Below are 16,902 nucleotides of genomic sequence, written 5' to 3' on the forward strand. Positions count from 1 at the left end.
AGCCAGAGACGGGGGCCTCCGGAGGAGGTGATCCCATTGCCACTGCTGAGTTGCAGGGCAGCGGGCCTTGGGCATCAAAGCAGGAAGCAGCCACCAGTCAAGGAACAGGAAGGGGCCTTGTGTCAGAGCAAGGTGGAGGGGCGGGCAGGCAACAGGTAGAGACCAGGCCTGGGCTCTGAGCGCCCTGTGCAGTGCACAGTTCCTCCTCAGCACGCCTTCTCCACCTCAGAGGCAGCAAAACCCACCGACCCAGAGAGAAAACAAGGAGGTCCCAAGCTTCCAGCTTGCCCTGAGGCACTGGCCCTCCTGATTCCAGTGGGCAGGTGTCCTTTCTCCTGTGAGACGGTGACCCTTCATGCTCCTCCTGACTGGCTCTCCAGCTTCCCTGGGACTTAGCTATGCCCTCCACTCCTCCGTTCAGCATGAGTGTGATGATGACCAGTGCTGCCCGTGCTGGACACAGGAGTGAAGAGACCGGAATTCCAGATCGCAGAGACCCAGCTTGTGGAGGGAACAGATGCAAAGTAGACAGTGACGTGGCCGGGGTGTTGGATAGCGACCAGCGCTTGGGAGACAAATAAACCAGAGTCAGGGACATTAAAGCTGGGATTCAGAACAGGGTGGTGAAGTAGGGGAGCAAACCACGGAATTTCTGGGGGAAAAGCTCCTCAAGTAGAGGCCAGCAGCACCAAAGCCCAAAGGCAGAAGCCCCAGGTTGTGTGAAAGTACAGAGGCTCCTGGAGCAGGAGCACAGGAAGCACCAGGAGTAGGGCGCTTGGGGCTAGAACCGGAGGACTTGGGGGCAGATCACATGTGGCTTTGAAAGCCTTGCATGACCTTGGCGGGAGGCCAGCCTCCTCAGCAGAGCAGGGCCAGGCTTTGACTGGTGGGTTGGAAGTTGTTTCAGACACTTGGCTGAGCCTGGGCTATGGTAGAGGACGGCAGGCAGAATCCTGAAGAGCAGCTGGGAACCCCGCCTGACATGATCAGGGAGATGAGGATGACCAGTGCCAGGGCGGAGCTGTGGAAGCGTGAGAGGTTTCCGGTGCTGGGTTAATTTAAAGACACAAAGGCTGTGCTGGAGGACTTGGCCACGGGTGTGAACAGAGTGGACCCAAGGTAACCAAGGTGGCAGTCTTAAGAAAGGGAAAGATGAGGTTATCCATTTCTGAGATGAGGAAACAGAGACAAGGAGCAAAAGAGAATCAATTCAGTTGTGGCTGCACTATCGTTTGAGGGGTCCTTTAGAGACCCACGTAGAGACGTGAGGTAGGTAAGTGGACACCAAGGGTGCAGTCCGGGTGAGCGGTGAGGGCTAGAGATAGAAGAATGTGCTTAGCTTTGCTATGTTTGAAAGTTTCATGACAAACTTGGGGATAGAAGGAAGAATTGCACTTTGCAGTGATAAGAGAGACCTGAAAACCATTGGCTTTAACAAAACAAGAGTTTACTTTCCTTTCACATAAACGAATTCAGAGGATAGCTGTCCTGAGAGCTGACCTAGAAGCTCAAAGAGGTCACCCACACCCCAGTGTCCTGTTATTCTCTACTGTCTCCACACGTGGCTTCCATCCACAAGGTTGCTTTTGGGTCACAAGATAGCTGCTGTACCTCCAGCTCCCAAGTCCACATTCCAGACAAGAGAAAGGAGGAAGGAGGAGCAAACTCCTCTTTTACGGATCTCTCAAAGAAGCACAACTGCCACCCTCAAACCACTGGCTCAAATTCAGCCCCTTGGCCTCCTATGTGTAATGAGAGGGGGAGAGAGAGAGAGAGATTGATTTTCTTACTAAGAACATTGAATGCTGGATAGAACACAAGCAACCCAGCCAGTCCTTCAACTTGGCCTAAATCAAAATGGTTGTGATATAAAGTTCCATCAGCCAAGATAACAGTTAAGTCCTTGGAGATTTAATTACCTTAAGAATCTGTTTCATGACCTCAATAAAGTGTGGGCTTATTTTTGGTTTGTGATTCAAATAAAAGTCCTGAGTGCTAGGTGACAAAGTTTGTTCCAAGAACCCCTTACAGAGACACCATTCATAGTCTACTCGAAGTTTAACCCCAGAGCATACTACATCAGCAGAGTGAGAAACAGAAATACATGAAGACACGATGCAGCACAAACAAGGCGCTGCGGGTGAATGAAGGTCTCAGCAACACCCCAGAAAATTTTATGGAAAATGTAAGACATAGCAGGAACTCACCAGCAGCACTGCCTCTGGAAATCATAAAATTAATAATCTGGTGATGGAGCTAAGACCTGAATTTTGGAGGTACTGAAACAGGTGGAACTGGGTAGTTTTCATTCCTTTAGTACCTTCCTCGGGTTCTGCTGTAAAAGGTCGTAACCTCCTCCCTGTGCCCACATGCACGCGAGGAGAAATTAGCAAACTGCAGTGTCACTTTAATTAATAGAACCCTTCCTCTCTTCACCCCCTGATACCTTCTCCTACTCATGTCTGATGTGTCCAGCGTCAGACATAAAGCAGGTGAATGCAAAGAAATACTGATAGCCGGGCGTGTAATCCCAGCGACCTGGGAAGCTGAGGCAGGAGGATCAAGAGGCCTTTCTCAAAATAAAAAGGGGTGGGGTTGTGTCTCAGTGCTTAAGCGCCCCCGTGGGTTCAATCCCCGGTCCCGAAATAAAGTAAAATAAAGCACTGATCGAACCCACAAGCATCCATGGTTCACACGGGAGAACAGAGACCGCTCCGCGGCAGGCAGAGGCAGGACTCTCCTTCAACGTGTGTAATCGGATGCAGTTTCAGGGCTCATTTAACTTTCCCCAGTGGCTGCCGCCCCGCAACCGATAAAGACCACCATCTTTGAACTAATCAAAACCCAAAAAGAATGGCGTGGCCGTTTCTCAGTGAGAGCGTCCAGCGATGCTTCTTCCTCAATTTCCTTTAGCATCACCGCATCTTAACCACAAGAAGGAAGGGCACAATTACGTGAAGCTTGGCCTCCGCGTGTCTCCGTACTTACGTAAGGAGCAACCTAACTCACTACATAAATGAAAAGCGGATAGTACACTCATAGTCGTAGCCTCTCAGCCAATCACAGCAGCCTGGTGCCTCGCTCACGTGGGAAGTCTCAGCCAATCACAGGCAGCCTCGGGTGACGGCGGGGCTCGGCGGGGCTCGGCCGGGCGGGCCTGCTGCGCGCTGCTGCCCCTGTCAGCCTCCCGGGGCGGCGCGGAGCTCGGCGGTCGCACGCGGCTGCGAGTCGTGCTTTCTGAAGTAAGGTGTGCTGACTTTGCCTCCAATTCTCGTTTCCGCGGCGGCGCACTGTGGCTGCCTGTGCCCTGGGGGCCCGACTTGCCGATGGAGTTCCGGGGCTGAGGGGCGTGGCCTCCGCCAGGACCGGGGGGCCGGTGCGCGGAGCCGGCAGAGTGCGGACCGCCGGGGTCGGGCGGGGAGGGCAGCGGAGCGGGACGCCAGACGCGAACGCCGCCGGCCCTCCTGCGAGTGCCCGGGGTTCCTGAGGGACTGGCCTTCGGCGTTTCGGCGTCTGAGGTTTTGTCAGCGCATATGGTTACCCGGGGGCGCCCAGCGGGCCTTCGGGGAAAGCCGCGAGCAGCGACAGCGCCCTCGGCCCCTGGTCAGGCTTCAGACCTGGCCTCGGGAGGTACCGGCGCGGGGGTGCGCGAAGTGACAGGACGTGGGAAGGGGACGCTGCAGGCCAGCGCCGTCCTCCCGAGGCGGGCGGTGCCGCGCCCCCCGCCGTCGGGGCCGCGGGGAGCCCCACGCAGGTCCGCCCTCTGCCTCGGGCTTGTGGGGAGCCCCGCGCAGGTCCGCCCCCCGCCGTCGGGGCCGCGGGGAGCCCCGCGCAGGTCCACCCTCTGCCGTCGGGGCCCGCAGGGAGCTCCGCGCAAGTCCTGCTTTTTCCCCCTCTTTTGGTCGGGGTCTCGCTCAACTGCTGAGGCTGGCCTTCAACTTGGGATCCTACCGCCTCAGCCTCAGCCTCAGCCGGCGTAGGAGCTGATGGACCCCCCCCCCCCCCCAAGAGAGGACCGTGTGGCACTTTTAGAGCAGGCGATTTTAGGGAGATTGGGTCACCCTGCTTTTGCCTCAATTTCCTGCCCCCTGAATCTGCTCATTACCCTTGGAGTAGCCCCCATCAGGTTTTGTGAGGGTCTTGATGTTCGGACAGTCAAGGTGATGGGGTTATGACATGGTTTTGGTGACATGGGAGGGTCCTGGAGACTTGGTTATGAAAGGTAATGAGACATGATCAGGAAACAGTTACTCTGAGAGGTTTTTTTAATTAGTTCTTTTTAGTTGTATGTGACAGAATCTGTTCTGATACAATTATACAAGCATGGGGTATATCAGATTCTAATTAGGACCCCATTCTTATGGATGTACACTGTGGTGGGATTCACTCTGTTGTTTTCATGTATGTACATAGGAAAATTATGTCAGATTCATTACACTGTCTTTTCCTGTCCCCCATTTCTTCCCTCCATTCCCATTTGTCTAATCTTTTGAACTTATGTTCTTCCCCTCTCCACTCTCCCTCATTGTGTATTAGCATCCACAGATCACAGAGAACTTTCAGCCTTTGGTTTTTGGGGATTGACTTATTTCACTTAGCATGATAGTCTCCAGTTCCAACCATTTACCAGCAAATGCCATAATCTCATTCTTCTTTATGACTGAGTAATATTCCATTGTGTATATTTGTCACATTTTCTATATCCATTCTTCTGTTGAGGTCACCCAGGTTGTTGGCTCCATACCTTAGCTATTGTGAATTAAGCTGCTATACACATTGATGTGTCTACATCGCTGTATTATGCTGATTTTAAATTCTTTGGATATATGCCAAGGAATGGGATAACTGGGTCAAGTACTGATTCCATTCCAAGTTTTTTTGAAGAATCTCCATACTGCTTTCCAGAGTGTTGGTGTCAATTTGCAGTCCCACCAGCAATCTGTGAGTGTACCTTTCCCCCACATCCTCGCCAACATTTATTGTTACTTGTATTCTTGATAATTGCCATTCTGACTGGAATGAGATAAACTCTCAGTGTAGTTTTAGTTTGTATTTCTCTAATTGCTAGAGATCTTGAGCATTTTTTCATATATTTGTTGACCATTTGTATTTTTTCTTTTGAGCAGTGTCTGTTCAGTTCCTTTGCCCATTCATTTATTGATTGGGTTATGTATTTCTTTGGTGTCAAGTTTTTTGAGTGTTTTATATATCCTGGAGATTAACAACCTATCTGAGGTGCAAGTGGCAAAGATTTTTCTCCCATTCTGTGGGCTTTCTCTTCATGTTGTTGATTGTTTCCTTTGCTGTGAAGAAACATTTTAGTTTGATGCCATCCCATTTATGAATTTTTTATTTTAAATAAAAAAATAAATATAGAGCTCAGCTCAAAGTGGATCAAAGACCTAGGAATTAGACCAGAAACCCTGCACACACTGGAAGAAAATGTAGACCCAACATTTCAACATATTGGCTCAGGAACTAACTTAACGAGATAAGTTTTAATATATCAAGCCCTCACCTTCCAGGTACGTATCTGTCAGATAAGGTCCATTTTTCCTGCTCACCCATTCATGTCTGAGTATCTGCCTAACAGTAGTAGGGTTCATTGTAACATAACATAATTTAATTGTGCATATAACATAATTTACTCCATTTTGTTCCCTGGTACTTCCCCTGTCCTCCTCCTCCTCCCTCCGGCTAATTGCCTTCCTCTACTCTACTGGTCTCCTTTCTATTTATTTATTTTTAATTACTGCATTATAATTATACATAAAAGTGGGATTGTGTTATATTCATATGTACACATAGCATAATTTGGTCGATTTCATTCCCCAGTACCTCCTCTTTCCCTCCCCAAGAGGGGTGTTTTAAGATTTATATGTATATTGAAAATTTTATTAACTCCCTATTTTTCCAGTGCCTCATCATTACCAAGGTCTGTGAACACCTTGTGCAAGCAGCTGAGTGCACCGAGGCAAGGCTGATCCTGCCACAGGTTCCTCTTCTTGCCCCACCCCACCCTCTGACTGGAACCTCGTGACCTCCCATTTTTTGATCCTTCTTCTGTTCCTACCTTTGTTACTTGTACCCACTTCCATAAGCATTGTCCTAACAGCAAGGTCTAAATACTTATCTGTACTGGATTGAAGTGGAGGTCGGTTTTTCTGTTTTATTTTATTGGTACCAGGAATTGAACCCAGGAACATTTAACCACTGAGCCACATCCCCTGCCCTTTTTTATTTTTTATTTTGAGAAAGGTTCTCCCTTAGGGCCTCCCTAAATTTATGAGTCTGGCTTTGAACTTGCAATTCTCCTGCCTCAGCCTCCCAAGCCGCTGGGATTACAGGTGTGCGCCTCCATCCCCAGCTAGTTTTTCCATTAATTTTCTAGGGTGTTTCCCTACTGACTTCAGTTTGCAAATAACAAATTACTGCATTTGGAAGATTTTTTTTAGTGTACTGATTCCAAGTTTCATTCCTTTGTATGCAGCCCACCAGTGAATATAATTCCTACCTTCTGTGTCTCTTTTATGGTTTGGGGATCCACTTTGTTGTTTTGTCCATTCTTGACCAAACGTATTGGTGTGTGTGGGCAGGTGCTGATGGTGGTGTGGATTGAAAACCCCTTTGGAGAGGAGGCACAGAGGGGCTTCAGGCCCTGTGGCGTGTGACCTTTTGAGGTGGCCCTGTCTCTAGACTATGTCTTCATGCTCTTAATCATTTCCTTAGCTATGTAGAAGCTTTTTAGTTTAATGACATCCCACTTATTGATGCTTGGTTTTATTTCTTGTGCTTTTTTCTTCTTGACAAAATATTTCAGAGAATATAAGTTTTGAGTTTTGAAGTTCAGTCAGTTCATCCTTGTGTGAATTGTACTTTTGGTATCAAGCCTAAGAACTCTAGACTCTCACAGTTTTCTCTATTATGTCTTCCAAAATTTTGTAGTTTTTTGTTGTTGTTTAACTCCAGGATTTGTTTTCTGTTTGATTTTACATGTGGTGTGAACTTAGGTCATTTTTTGCATGTGGATATTCAAGTGCTCTTGTACCTTTTGTTAGACTTTCTTTCCTCCACCAAATTGTTTTGCATAATTGTCAAAAATCATTCTGGCATTGTTTTGTGGGTTCATTCCAGGTTTTTCCTCTTCTGTTGGTCTGTCCCTCCACGGTTCTGATCACTATAGCTATGTGATAAGGCTTGAGGTCAGGTATCCTGACTCCTTCTGCTTTGCTTTATTCTTAGTTTTCAGAAGTGTTTAGCTATGACAGTACTTTTACTCATCCATATAATCTTAAAATAACCTTGTCTATATCTACAAAACTTTATCTTTTTTTCTTAGGGACTGGGGGTACCAGGGATTGAACCCAGGGGCACCTAACCACTGAGCCACATCCCCTGCCCTTTTTATTTTATTTTTTCAAGACAGGGTCTTGCTAACTTGCTGAGACTGACTTTGAACTTTTGATCCTCCTGCCTCAGGCTCCTGAGTCACTGGGATTAGGAGCATGGGCCACTGTGCCTGACTTCTACAAAATTCTCAATAGCAATTTGATCAGAATTGCATTAAATCTGCATGTCAACTTAAGGAGAGTTGACATCTTTTCCAGATGGATCTTGCAACCCATGAACATGCTGTTGAGTCAGCTATTTATTGACCTGTTCTTTGTTTTTCATCAGCATTATAAAGTTTCATGATTACAAATCCTAGATGTGTTTTGGCAGCTTGACATTTAAGCCATTCATTATTTTTTGAACAATTATAAATGCTACTCTAATTTTAATTTCAGTGTCCACATGTTTATTGCATATATATAGAAATCAAATTGATTTTTTAATGTTTATTTTGTATTCTGTGACCTTACTGAATTCATTTATTAATTCTAGGGTGTTTTTTGTCAATTTCTTTGTCAGTGTTAGTTTTATGATACATCTTTTTTCTATTCTTTGATTTTTAAATTGCCTATATGTGAGATTTGAAGTTTCTTTATAGTGTATAATTATTTTTTTAAATCTCTCATAATTTATTAATGTGTTTAGACTATTTATATTTAATGTGATCATTATATTAGGATTAAACCTGCCATTTTATTTATGTTCTCTAGTTTTCATGTTTTCTTTTTTTAGCTTGTGTGTTATGTGAACATTTTTTTAGAATTCAATTTTGATTTATTTTCAGTGCTTTTGGGTGTATTTCTTTTCTGATTAGAGAATTTTTTGTAGGCATTCTTTTAGGGTAGTCCTCTATCTTTTGCCAAGTTTAGGAACTTTTCATCCATTGTTTCTTCTAGTGCTTCTCCAGACCTCCTGTTTCTTTTCCTGGGACATTCCCTGGATAATGCAAGTGTTCCGCACTCAGGTTCAGCTCTGAGAGCTCCTAAGCTCAGCTCTCTCCCCTCAGTGTCCTGTCTCTTGTCGGGTGATTTCTGTGGCTCTCTGTTCCAGCCACCTGTCTTCAGTTGCATTCTGCTGTTGTGCTTATTGATTATTTAGCTCGTTATTGTATTCTTCAGCTGTAACACTTTGATTTGATTCTTCTTTACCTCTTCAGTTTCTCTGGGACTTTCTGTATCTTTGTTGACACATTCAGACTTTTCACTTGTTTCAAGTGTATTCATGTTTGCTCTTTAATCATTTAAGTCATTTTTTGTGACACACTTTAAAATATTGGTCAGACCTCTGGTATCTCGATATTGGCATCTACCACTTGTCTTTCCTTCAATATGAGATTTCATTAGTTCCTAGTGTGGTGAATGATTTTCAGTTAAAACGTAGATATTAGTGACAGGGCTCTAGATCTTATTTTAGCATCCTCCTCATTATAGCTGGGCAGAGGTAAGGGACACAACTTCCCCCCACCAGGCTTCAGGAGACCTCCCTGGCTGAGAGGGGAGGAGTGACCAGGCACTGGTGAAAGCTCTTACTCTCCATAAAGCTTCCTCTGACCCACCCTAGTGGGGAGGGAGAGGGACCCCCTCACCAGTACCCATGGAATTCTGGATTTCCCACGTGGTCTCCACTGCCTCCTGGGTTGGTTGGGGACCTCACCAGTCCACTGGGATGAAATCCAGGCTCCCTACTTTGCATTCTCTGATGTAACAGAAGTAAGGATCCCTTCTTACAGCCTGGAGAGGATGGAAGTCGGGTCCTTTCTCGGCCTTTTCTCCGTGTGTGTGTGTGGGTGGACATGGCTTGTTCTGTGCTCTTTGACTGAAGTAGAGAAGACACAGTCTAACAAACACAGCTCCTTTAATGGTTTCCTGGCTAAAATGAACAGACTTTGTTAGGATTTCCTTTGTCTGTTTTTGGTTTTATTTCCAGGTTTCCAATATCTTCGGCTTAGAGTTTGGGTTAACCAGGCAAAAAGAAAGCCCAGGGAGCTCACCACTGTGCCACCCTTGAGTCCTGATGTTCCTAGCCAGCCTGCCTTCTCTCTACTTCAGAGCTTCCTTGTGTGTGTTTATTTGTGATATCTATGATTCTCAGTGCATTTAACAGGAGCAGTAGGAAAAAGTGCGTTGCCTAGGGGAAATGTTTCTCTGTACTCAGCACTTCATTATGCTTTTGGTCACCCAAATATGTGACTTTTTCCCACACCAAGCAATTCTCCCTTCCTCCACAGACACCAGAGTGTAGTTCTGTAGTTTACCTGAGTGAGCATGGGGTCCACAGGTTAAGGGCTCCATTCCACAGGTGCCCCACTTGCAGTGATAGTCACAAGCCCAGCCTTTTCATGGTGCTCTTCCCTGACCCACTGTGATACAGGATCTTCCACGACCCTCTCCTTGGGTTTAGTAATTGCTAGAGTGACTCACAGAACCAATAAAAAATAAAAAAGCTTATTTGCTAGATTGCTGTTTTCTTCTAAAAAGGATACAAATCGGGAACAACCAAACGTAAGAGGAATAGACAGAAAACCGTGTAGGAAGGGGTCTTACGGAGTCTCCATTAATACGCATGGTTGATGAGGTCCTTAGCCCTTGGTGGCCACTCCCACCTTCAGTCCCTCTCCCTCCACAGGAGGTGGGACTGAAAGTGCCAACTCTCTAAGCAGGAGGTTGGTTCACTGGCTCCAGCACCCACACTGAGCTATGCAGGAGCCCCAACCACCAAAAAGGTCATGAGCATGCAAAGAACACACTCCACCTCAGAGAGTCCAAGGGATTTATGGAAACCAAACTCGTATTTCTATTATGCTACATGCATCTACTCCACTTTCCTGGAAACCATTATTATATTTTAAATTTGCATTTCCATAATAACAAACGTTCTACACCTTTTCAGATACTTTTTTACATTTTATTTCTGTCAGATGGCTGTTTGAGTTTTCAACCATTTTTTTGAATTGAATTGTCTTTTTGTTTCATTTAGTTTTTTCTTCATTTATTCATTAGTAGTTTTTCATATAGTCTGGGCACTTATCAGTATGTACTACTAGTTTTCTCTCACCAACTCCCCTTTTAGTCCCTTTTGATGAATAGAAGGTCTTAATTTTAATGAATTCCAGTTTTCCTATATAAACTATTATCAGCAAATAAAAGTTTGACATTTTTTCTCTTCAGTATTTTTTCTTTCTTTTTGCTTATCTATACAAAAGCTGAGATGTTTCAGGCAAGGTTAAATATGAATAATGATAGTTAATATCTTCTTCCTTCAAAGGGGACTTGTTCAAAATTTCACCATTAAAGTAACAATACCATAGAATTATTATGACCACTCATCAAAATAAAGAAGTTCCTGGCAGGCACAGTGGTACGTACCTACCTGTAATCCTAGCTACTGGCAAGGCTGAAGCAGGGGATCACAACCTCCAGGCCAGCTGCAGCAACTCAGCAAAGCCCTGTCTTTTTCATTTAAAAATGAAAAATAAAGAGGGTTGGGTATAGCTCAGTGTTTAGAATGTCCCTGCGTTCAAACCCCAGAACCACAAAAGTCAATATAATCCTTCTACTCCTGTTTTGATGAAAATGTCACATTTGTCATTTGGACTTCGTTCAGTCCACAGAAATGAGGGTCTGAGCTAGGCAGTGCAGCCAGCAGGGGTATGTATTTACCCTGGCGTTCCCATTCCTTCTTTCAACTCACAGCTTTCTGGCTGCAGATTCGACAGCTAATGCTTTCCCTTAATGTCACTAATGCACTCTGTTCCATTTCATGATGCTCTCCACATACGAATTCTCCCTTGCACTCAGCAAAGACCTAGAATCCAGGATATATCTAGTCTTTAACCAGTAGCAACCTAAATTTTCAACTTTACTTAATATTCCTTGTCTCAAAATTTCTCTTTCACCCATAGCTTCTTTGGGGTTAGGGGAGTACTGGGGATTGAACCCAGGGGCACTTGATTGAGCTACATCCCCAGCCCTTTTACTTTTTATATTGAGATGATCTCACTAAGTTGCTTAGGATCTGGCTAAGTTGCAGAGGCTGGCTTTGAACTTGTGATCCTCCTGCCTCAGCCTCTGGAATCACTGGTATTACAGGTGTGCATCACTGCACCCCGCTCACATACAACGTCTTAAAAAGAAAATCAAGAGTGCTATTAACTTACACAAAACCTCATTCCAAAATCTGACATGCCCAGGTATAATTGTCTAGTTCTGTCAGTTACTAAACTTTATTAAGCCTCATTTTCTAGGATATAAACATACTAAAATAAAAATTTGATCTCACAAAACTGTATCGAGGGTTAGATATGATTTGTGGGAGAATGTCTAACTCAATGTTGACAAATCACACTAATTTTCCCTGATATTCTGATTGTTCTACCTGGACAAACCAGTTATGATGGTTAGTGGGGAGTTGCAAAAAGACACAGTCAACTTGGTAACAGAATTAATTTTAAACAGATAGCAAATGATTTCACGTCCCTGTATCTGCACAGCACTCTCCTGTCTCTCAGAGGAAAGGGTGACAAGGTAACAGGTGTGGGGAGCAAGGGTATGGGCACCATGGAAACCTGAGCTGCCTGCATCATGGGTCTCCAGCAGTTCTGGCCACACCGTGTGAGCTGAAGGAAGGAACAACCAATGACAAAATGACCCACGCCTCAGAGCTGGACAGGTAGAGACGTAGCCCACAGGACTGTGCCATGTCATCCTGAGGTCCTTGGCTGTGTTTCCACAACCCCCACGTGAACATTTTGGCCCATATTTTAGTCCAACACAAGGTTTTCCCTGACTGCTCCATCCTTTTCCGAGGGAAGATCTAGGCCCTCTGTCCAGGAATCAGTGCTTCTCAAGCATGTCTCTGCAACTCTCAGGAATGGAGGAGAACATTTTTTCAAATAGAACACCAGTTCCAAAAAATTCTCCCATAAAAGACAAAAACAAACCTTGCAGGTTGCAATCACCAAGCAGTATGGGCACCCAGGTGTTGGTGGTGCAGGGGTGGGAGGTGCTGCCAGAGCCTTTATCCCAGTGCAACCCCAGAAGGCAGGCGTCTTTCCCTAAGTCAAGGTTGTCTCTTGAGACCTGTCAGGGACCTTCATAGATGCTCTTTCCCTCTGCACCCATGTGGATTCAGGCACCAAACCCAATGAGGAAAACCCCTCTGGTATCAAATGGCTCCTAACCTGAATGACTTCTGTTTCCTACTGTCTCCCACCTGGAGTGGGAACATTTCTGAAAGTGCTGAGGTGGGAGCACAGCCACTGTCCCAGACAAATGAAGGCTTGGTTAGAGCTGGTGCTGCGCACACAGGGTGGGCTGAGCCCCCTCCCCGCCCCAGTCCCTGGGGGCCTTGCGGGAGCTGCGCTTCTCAAGGCCTCAGCATACCTGTTGTGGGGGGGTTGTTTCAGCTCCCTCTTGGCCATTGTGGAAAACCTTCCTGGTCCTGCAGCTGTCCTGGGACTTGTCATCACTGCAACGTTTTTTGCTTGGAAACTATATAAGAAAAGAAGGAGAAAGGACAAAACTGGTTCCATCGGTTAGTCGCAGAACATCAGGTTATTATCATGGGCGTTTGTCAAATGAGGTTGGATAAGATGTCTTGTAAGAAGAATTCCTGTCCCCTTGAACCTATTATTTCAGAATTTTCAAAACAAAGTAGCATAAACACAAAATACCAAATATCCAGGAGGCTGAAGAGGAAGGAGGGTTTTTATCAGCTGGAATGCAGCTTAATTAGATGGTGAGAACCAGGAATATTGTTGTCCTGGGGCACATACAGGAGTGGGAGGCGGGACCTGTGGGGGGCAGGCAGGGTGTGTTCACCTCCCCTCCTGCTCCCCTCCTGCTCCCCTCCTGCGGCTCCTGAACACGTGGCCCTGAGGTGTGCCCTTGGCCTGCGGAGGGTGCCTGCTGGCTGTGGTGCCTTCATTCGCCCTCTAGATGGAGCTACCATCTCAGTAGCTGAAGACCTGATCCCAACGCCAGAACCCGGTTACTTCTGCAAGAGCAAGACCACTTCCTGCTCTGGACTGAGGATGGGGATGTTTTGGTAGCCAGATGCAGATGGACCAGGCCCCCACACTGTCACCCACTCCTATTTTCCTTCTCGCATCTCACACCTCAAGGCTTTTGAGAAACTCATGGAAATTTGACTCACTTTCATTTTTCTTTTTTTGTTGTAAGACACACAAAATATTCTCCCTGTAACCTGACACTGACTCATGCTTCTGCTTTCTTCAGAATGGGAGCTGGCTCAGTCACGTGCAGGTCAGTGCACTGTACCTCGGGGCTCTGAGAGCTCATCTCCCAGGACTCTAAGACCTAGAATAGGTGGAAATGAGATGCTGGGACACTCACAGTGGAGAGCACAGGAGACCTTAAGTTGTGGGGAAACCCTGATATTTCCTTGGGACACAGGGATTTGGAGGAGGTCCCAGAGACAAGCTACCCATGAGGGGTTTCACTAGGACCTGTGCACCCTGGACAGTCAGCTCCTAAACAGGGAGACCCACACCCCGCAGCCAGGCAGCTCTCCCCCTGGACTGTCAAGTTAGACCACTGCTGTTTCTAGCAGTCACTGATGCACTGATGTTTAGACTGTCCAGTTAATGTCACTCTGGACCCAGATACAGCCCACCCCCACCTTCCCATATGAGGACGCAAAATCTGTTCGACTGGAAGATTCACGCCAGAAACTGCCTGAGAATCCAGAGAGATTCGACTCCTGGCTGTGCGTGTTGGGCTGAGAGGCCTTCACCCAGGGGCAGCACTACTGGGAGGTGGAGGTGGGAGACAGACCAACTGGCTGGTTGGGGTGTACAGAGAGAATGAGAGGAAGAGGGGATTCGTCCTCATGTCTCCCAAGGCTGGGTCACGGAGTTGTCTGGAAATGGGTACTGGGCCCTCACTCCACTCCAGACCCTTCTCCAATTGGCAAGAACTCCTTGCTGGGTTGGGATTTTCCTGAACTTTGAATCAGGAACTGTCTACTTGTACAACATGAACGACAGATCCCACATCCATATCCTCTCCAAGGCCTCTTTCTCTGGCCCCATTCTTCCTTTATTCTGCCTGTGGTCTTGTGATAAGAAGCCCCTGACATCTGTCCAGTTGTCAGGCCTCAGGAGTTCGCCATTTTTGCTGATGCCTAGGCCCTTTATGGAGATTCTCTTTTCCCCCCTGGGAGAAAATTCTGCCTCCTAAGGTAGAGATGATCTTTCCAACAGTCAATCAACGGTATATGCAGCCCCAGGCCCTTCAGCAGCCACCTCCGCCCAACCTGTAGGCATGGCTCTTCACCCCTTTCCTGAACCCTAGCAGTACTGAATCCTCTGCTGGGCAGGGAAAAGGGTTATTAAGAGAGCTGGGATCAGCTGGGTTGGCAGATCACCTGGGACTGACTGACTGTTAGATCAGGTGGGTTCCAGGAGGAGAGTCTCAGGGCACACTGACTAGTGAGTTACACAGTGTGGCAGGGAGTATTTTGCTGTCCAGAATTGGGATGATGTGAAGGCGCATGCTTTGCTTGGTGTGTATAAAAACTAACAGTGGTCCACCTCACCTTTGGAATACAGCTCTGAGGTTAAAAAGGAACAAGCTTTCCTTTTCTCCCCCTCACTCACCTGGGGGTTGGGTGTAAGATGACCCTCAGCTCTCTGTGCTCCACAGGAAGGAGGTGCCTGCTGAGGATCTGGGAGATGACTGTCTCCCAAATTAATAAGCGAAGCCTAACCAATTAGGGTGTGCAGAGGGAAGAGAAAGGCCCTGCGGAACCAGACGGGTGCTGAATCAGGCCTTTGAACTTCAGATGTGCGTTCCCCGGGGCGTTGGTTCCACATCTGACAGGGCCACAGTCCCGCCTGCCCTTGTGGTGTGTGACAGCAGGTGACTGGTGAGGAGCAGTGTAGGGGAGACTAAGCAGAACTCTGCACAGTGCATCTGGCCCTGATTCTCCTCTGCCCCATCCCTGGCCTGCATCAGGTCTGACCTGCTTCCTTGGTCTGGGAAGTTCTGTCTGCTCTCACCACTCAGTCACGGCTTCCAGTTCCCCAGTCTCCCTGGCCCTATGTGATCCACAGACACTCCCGCCTTGTCTCCATGCTACCCTTCCCAGAGCCCTTTGCTCTGTCCACAGGTTGTTTCTGCACTGGGCACCGGCTCGCAGGCTTTTCCTTAGTCCTGGCACTGCTGTCAATCTCCCTCCCACGCAGTTTCCCATACCAGGTATGTGCCGTGGAGGAAGAGGTCGCTGAGTGCATCACAGGCTGCCCACGGATCTCGGCCACTGTACCCAGCCCTTTCCACCCCACAGGCTTCCTCCTGGCTCAGTTCACAGTCCGGAAGAAGCCCAAGGCAGGAAACCACCCGTAGCTTTGTGACTTCCCCTGCCGTCCTCAGCCCTTTCCCCAGGTGTGCTGCAGCAGCTGGCACCAGACCAGCAGAGGTTTTGCCCTGGATCTGGAATGTCTCCCAGGAGGCCCCGTGTTCAAGGTTTGGTCCCAGCTAGTGGCACTAGGGGGAGGGAGCAGGTCATTGGGAGTGTGCCCTCCAAGGGGACATTGGAACCCTGGCCACTTCCTCTTTTTTTGCTTGTTGCCACCATGAGGTTCTTTGCCCCAGCCCCAGAGGCAGCAGGCCAAACAACCTTGGACTGAAACTGTGAGCCGGAATCAGTCTTCCTGCTTCTAGGTCATTTGTCACAGTGATAGCAAGCTGACTAACGTGGGCGGGCCGATAGTTACATTTTCTCATCAAGCCAAAAATCATTCACAGTGGGAGCGGCCAAACAATATAAAACAAGACTTATTTTTTTCCTCAATTTATTAACAGGCCACTGGTTTGTTCCTGTAATGCAGCAAACACGCTTTTTGTTATATTTCTATCAAGCTATATTCACCTACTTTAAGGTAAAATCCACATGACTGTAAAGTGCCTTTTACTCATTAGCAGGCTCACTGCGCCAAAGTTATTACTATTATTGGTGTTTTTATTAGTGTCCTGGAAAGAAGCCACCATGGTTTTTTGTCTGAGCTTAATGTATTTTTTTCTACAAACCCTGGCGTTTTGGTGCACGGTCTCACTGTTGACAGGAAAGTCTTAGAAGAATTTTATTCAGGAAAAACAACTGGGCCTCAATAAGATCAGAATTTTAACTTGTCTTATCCCCACTGCCCACCACCACAGCACAGCTCTGCCAAGCCCTGGGACGGCAGCCCACCGTCAGGGGAATCCACAGGCAGGCAGGAAGAGACTGGTGGCCTCCGTGGAGCACCCTCCGCCCTGAGTGGCTCCCTGGTGTGCAGAGCAGCGGTTTGTAGGCTGTGCCCGAACCTGAGTCACTCCATTCTGTAAAGCAGCAGCTTGCCAGGAGCTCCCCAATCCTGAGCACAAGTGCTGAGGTGGGGAGACCCCACAGCTTGTTTATACCAGCAGAAGACCACCATCTGCCCAGCACGACCAAAAGGCACAAATGGATCGATCAATCATGCTGGTAAGATTGACCACTCGTGCACTT

The 16,902-nt window shown here is 47.3% G+C and overlaps 1 protein-coding gene across 2 annotated transcripts in view; it reads left to right on the forward strand.

The window, feature by feature from the left end:
- The first annotated feature begins 3,151 nt into the window (after window positions 1-3,151).
- Btn1a1 (butyrophilin subfamily 1 member A1) overlaps window positions 3,152-16,902 on the forward strand; it is a 31,044-nt gene continuing 17,293 nt past the window's right edge. Inside the window, exon 1 of one of the 2 annotated variants that reach the window (XM_047557914.1) lies at window positions 3,152-3,247. The gene's annotated coding sequence lies outside the window, so the exon portion shown is untranslated. The remainder of the gene's footprint in view (window positions 3,248-16,902) is intronic. The other variant, XM_047557917.1, reaches the window with a different exon arrangement.

The sequence above is a fragment of the Sciurus carolinensis genome, chromosome 7 (assembly GCF_902686445.1).
Source record: "Sciurus carolinensis chromosome 7, mSciCar1.2, whole genome shotgun sequence".
Classification (NCBI taxonomy): domain Eukaryota; kingdom Metazoa; phylum Chordata; class Mammalia; order Rodentia; family Sciuridae; genus Sciurus; species Sciurus carolinensis.